The following is a 5,874-nucleotide window of genomic DNA, read 5'->3' as shown; positions in this document are numbered from 1 at the left end:
ACCTTTAACATTATTCTCCAATACCATAACTCACATGCATCAACTCTGCTGTCTTTCTTATTTATTGTCCACCTTTCACATGCACATAAGGTTATTGAAAATATCATGGCTTGGGTCACACAAACTTTAGTCCTCAAACTGACACAGGAAATAGGTACAGGTTTTGAATGAATCTGCCTGTTCTTGATTGGTAATCCTCACAACTCTTGAAGATTTATATTCTAAAGTACAGGTTTTTGTAAGCATGTGGGGTATATGACAGTGAGTACATCATCAATGTCAATAAGAAATGTTCTTTTCAAGGTTCTCCATTAATATACATGATAGTTTCTACTTGTGGGTAAAGTGCCACCTTTGAGAAAACACTTATTTCCCTGGATCTTCATCTTTCCATATTTGGTTGAATCGCCTCTGGCTTAAGCTGCTTCTTTAATTAATAGGAATAATTTTTTTCAATGCCCAGGTTTATTGCAATTATTGTAAGAATCATATTTAGTGCTCCCAAAGGACTTTAATTTGTTCTGCTGGTTAGGAGATTGCAATTGTTATAATTGTAAAGCCAGCAAGTCATTTGTCTTAGAGACTTGTTTAGTGTGCAAAGTCTCAGAAAATTTGTGGGTTAAAATGGCTAGCTCAGTATTAGGAACTACTTTCCAATCTAGTCAATACCTTTTTACTGAAAAGATCAGATTTTAGGCAAGCTGTAAATACTTTATTAAATATACCTTAGGTCTCAGGGGATGATGGATCAATCCCAAAATGTTAGGCAAACCTTTTAAATATTCTAGGCTGGTAAACGTACACAATCTCACATTTGTTTTCCATGAAAGAATAAGTTGTTTTCCAATCTACTATTAGGGGAAATCCTTAGAAATGGCTTCTTGCAAACTTTTATTAACAGCCCAGGAAATTTCTAACTGCTCAGATTTTTTTTAGGTCTACTGCTAAATAATCTTTGGAATTTCTACATTCAGCCTCTTCTAATAGGACCAGTTATCACATGGATTATTGTTGCTGTGAACTATCATCTAGTGGATTCCACTTTATAGAAACTTTGTATAGTGTTTCCAAGGAGTGACAGGTGGGTTTGAACTGCCACCTTATGGTTCAAATAGACCTTGTAGTCTGGTGCTTTTCCTACAGAGCTACACCAGGATTTCATCATATGGAGTATGTGATACAGATTTGCATAAATTGCTACAGGTTTCCAAATACTGTGAGACAATCCTTACAAATTTGCTGAGATATTTTAAATTCTTGCTAAGACTTACCAACCATGCTCCTTGAGTGTATCATGACATGACTTAGATGATACAAATCAGGGAGTCTGGTTGGCAATCTTAGCAAGGATTTAAAATTCCTCAACAAATATGTAAGGATTCTACAAAAATGTTGGAAAACTTGTAGCAATTTATGTCATTCTAAGCACACCCAAGGAGTAAAAATAATATATGTAGGATATTTTTTTCTGGGGCGGACTTTTTTAAAATTAAGTTTTAATTGTGAATTGAGTAATAGTTTACATGGGAGAATATCGGTTTTACATTCATCATTTCATTGCAATGATTACAATCTCGAACGTGCATCAACATTCAAAACAAAAGTACTTGCTTCTATCTATTCTATCTTTTTTTTTTTTTTTTTTGGAGGTGGGAGAGGGGTGATGTACACAAAAACACTCAGGAATCTATTATAATGTAAACAACCAAAGGACACCTTCTGTAAGCCTGCCTCCTGCCCACCAGCACGCAGTCTTTCTGTTTCCATGACTTTAGAGTCCTCAGCTGCTCTCTCTCTATATCCTCATCTCTGCCTCCATCTCTGGTGTCACTGCTTCTCTGAATGGGGTCCTATATTTTGCTTGTGTTCTTCTCCTTTGATGGTCCTAGAGTCCTATGCTCCTGGACTATAAGATCAACTATTCCACTAGGGTGGATCTCAAAATGCATTTTAGTGATAGGCTTTATGTTCTCAGTATGTTCTTTGTGGAAAAAGGAGAGCAGACAAATGAATTGCTGAAAATCTTTAGTAGCATCAGAGAGACAAGGATGCAGAAAAGGATATAAAAAAGAAGAGGCTGGAAAAGGAGAGATAGTTCCAAGACAGTTTGAATATTTGGAACAGAGAATTGAATTGAATTTCCTTATTTTGTTGAGTTAATTTTGAAACATTATCCTCTAGAAAAGCAATTTTATTCTCATCTTGTGTTCTAGAAGTTTAAAGACCCAATTTAAACACGTGTCTCATTGTTTATGTTTAATTTTGGCACTTTTATTACTAACTTCAGAATCTTTAACTTAGATAATTCAAAATTACCAAGGAGTGACCATTTATTTCCAAGATTGCCCTTAGTTTGAAAATGTGAAGCAGATAGGTAAAAACAGGTAACAAAGTCAGAGTGTGTATCCATGTATCAGATAAGAATCCAAGAAGGAAATTCCTCATTGACCTTAGATATGGAATTAGCCTTCTTCAAAGATGGTGAGAATTTTTCAAAATTTAGAACTCTCCCATTCAAAAAAATGCTAATGGGAATCATCATGAGGCTTATTTATTTATTTATTTTTTAAAAGTCAGAAGTACTTTTTAAATGTTTCTTACCCTTGCGTGACCGCTCCACCTTTCAGTCTCCTACTCTACAGTCATTTTACCCTTCCAAGTATGAACTACTATTTCTATCAATTTCCAAACACATATACAAATGTCATTTTTTAACCTAAGTAAGACATATGATATTATACATACATATTATTCAACAACCTGCCATTTTTTCACTTAACAATATATTCAAGATATTGCTTCATGTTAGTCTATATACAATTATATAATTAAAAAAAAAACTACAGTATTTTTTTTCCTTAGAAGAAATTTGAGGACAATAAAAAAGGGGACAGAATTAATTCAATTCAAATAGAAGGTCAGTTTGAATTCCTGGTAGAAGAAATAGGCCAGTAACAGAGGCCTGACATTAAAATTCACTCAAGTCACTGGTGGCTCTCATTTTGACATCTTATGCGGCATTTAAGACGCACTAATACAAACTTTCTCACCAGTACTATAGGAGGTAGATTCTAGATTACAATGTTAGAGGAGTAAATGGCAAAAGGAACCCAAAATATACTAGGAAATATTTTTAATACATATAAAACAAGGACTATCCTTAAGATACTAGAAAAGATTCTATTTGTTTAAAAAATATATATTCCAAGAGAAAAATAAACAAATTTTGAATATACATATATATTTTTTAAAGCCTAATAACTAGTACTCAAAGAAATGAAATTTAAAACATTATTTTTAATCCACTAGAAGAGCTAAGATTATAAAGAGATCAATAACACCAATGATTAGTGAGGACACAGAACAAATTGGTATAATCACTGGTAGTGGGATTTCAAATTTGTCTATTTCTCTATATTTTTCAATATTTTCCATTTTTTAAAATAAGCTTAATTGTATAATAAGCCATGATATAAATTTCCATTTGAATAAAATATGTAAGTATATATATACACACATATGTATATATACTTATGTTGTTGTTGTTAAGTGCCCTTGAGTTGGTTCCGTTCCATAGTGACCATGTACAGGGTTTCCGAGGGTGTAAATCTTTACGGGAGTAGAAAGTCTCATCTTTCTCCCGCGGAGTGGCTGGTATTTTCGAACCGCTGACCTTAAGGTTCGCAGCCCGATTCGTAACCACTATACTACCAGAGCTCCTTATGTATACTTATAAGAATATTTTATTTTTAAAATTAAATGTAGTCCAATTCAGGGACATCTCTTTCTGCTTCCCTTCTTTCCTCCTGATTGCACTACAATCTTATCCTTCTAAAATGAAAACTGACTCTGTCACTCGCTTGCTTGAAATCTTTCAATGGGTCCCATTACCAATAGGGTTGGTTAGCTAGCATTAAAGATCTCTAGATCTGTCCCTGTCCAACTCTCAGCTCGTGTCTTGCCTCACACTTTTGGTTCAAGCTATACTTAGTTCTTGCAATCCTTTGCACCAGCTTGCCTTGTTTTTCTATTCATTAATTTGTTTGGAATAACTAAAACTCTCTACTCTTCTAGGCTACTCTTTGACCTGAAGTATTTATAGCACTTTGGATGTACTGCCATTACTTCACTTACAACAGAGCCTAGAAATATTGCATACCTCCTTCCTTAGAAAATAACGTATAGGCCAGGGCCTTTCTTATTTTTTTTTGTTATCCATAGGGATAGTACAGTACTTTCCTGGTATAGAAAATGTTTTAATAGTTAAATGCATTTTGTCTAATTGCTGTTTTGCTAGTTCTGATGCTTGGTTTTATTTGCAGTTACTTTTTGAAATGTTCATTATTGATCTTAGAAAAAGTGTTAGTGATTATTAATATTATATCACATCAGAACCTGAGTATTCTATCAACTATAACTTCTTCCACAAATAACTAAAGTATTTCTGGGTTCTAAAACATAGGGTCACCATGCACCAGAATCAACTTGATGGAAATGAGTCTTGAAGTCACATGAAAGAAGTATTGGCAATGGAGATGTTTAAACTATATCTCTGAACCTAGGACAAACTAAGAAGAAAATCATTTCAAAATGTGCAAAGTGGATATCCTCTTCAAGTTAACAAGGCTTCTTACAAAGTGCCTTAAAAAGTTCTACACACTATACAAACACACAGGTGACAATCAAATCAAAATTATCAATATCAATTGTAAAATGCTATTCAGCGAAAGCTGCAATTCCACATGGCAGTTTGGCAGGCAATCCGTCTTCGATTTCTCTGGATTCTTCTTGCAATTGCTTGGTGACTTTGTGCATCTCACATTCTACTTGGCTGAGAGCACAGGTCAGAGGACATGAAAGTCAACACTTGCTTACTCAACAGTGTGTTGTGTCCCTTCAGGTATATTATGATGTCTCCTTGTTTTTCAACAATTTCTTCTAGGCTAGAAATAGTCCTGAATCCAGTCTCCGAGTTAATACTGCTGAGGTAAGCATAGATTTTTTTCTTTATCAAGTACATCAGGTTTGGTTTAGCATTGTTAAAATTTTGAAATTTTACTGTATAAATTAGCAGACGTGTCATGGAACAGATCATTTCCAGGCCCAGGATGACCAAAATGAAGTCAAGATACTGTGCTCAAGAAAGGGATGCTGAATTCTCAGTATGAGAAGAAGTGCTGGTTGCCAATGGAGTGTACCATCAATGCAAGTCTTTTAAGAAGCCTGGTGGATCAGTAGATCATGATTTAGCCTTGTTTCTTTACTTTGCTGTGGTGATACTGGATGTAGTGCTCAAGAACTATATGCAGAATCCACAAAATAACTTTTCCAAGGATTATGACTGTCTGAACTATCAATGGGTTCATGTAGTTTCCTGGACACTTGTCCTCATGTGGATTAGGATAAGTACAAAACACACCTGTTAAAAATGCTAATACTACAAACACAAATGTACTAACAAGAGAATATTTGCTATTGTGACTGTGGGAAGAGGATGAAATCTGGGTCTAAAATGAGCATGTGATGAGTGGTGTGGTAGAAGATGGGAATCCAGAAGGGGGTCATCTTTAATACTTTGGGTAAGATCCAAGGAACCATACTCCATCCTGCTTGCAGCTGCCATTTCCCAATACTTGAAGCTGAAGCCCCAGCCCGGAGGGCCTCTCCTTCAGTGCCTCTACCTCATCATGGGGTTTAGACAGTGTATTGCTTATACAAATGTGTGTCTATGATGCAGGGATATTATCTTGCTTCAGGTCAGCCACTTATTTAGAATGGCTAATCCTCTGAACGAGTTTATACTGAAACAGGAGTTTAACCATTTTTCACATTAGGCAACCACCATACAGGCATTTACTGGTCATCCTGTGCCCA

General features: G+C 35.1%; 1 pseudogene; it reads right to left on the bottom strand.

Moving 5' to 3' along the window:
* Positions 1–4,816: 4,816 nt before the first annotated feature.
* On the bottom strand, positions 4,817–5,623 carry LOC102830952 (annotated as a pseudogene).
* Positions 5,624–5,874: the final 251 nt, after the last annotated feature.

This window comes from Chrysochloris asiatica, unplaced genomic scaffold (genome assembly GCF_000296735.1).
Source record: "Chrysochloris asiatica unplaced genomic scaffold, ChrAsi1.0 scaffold00334, whole genome shotgun sequence".
NCBI classification, from domain to species: Eukaryota; Metazoa; Chordata; class Mammalia; order Afrosoricida; family Chrysochloridae; genus Chrysochloris; species Chrysochloris asiatica.
This window is presented reverse-complemented; position numbering and strand designations above follow the sequence as displayed.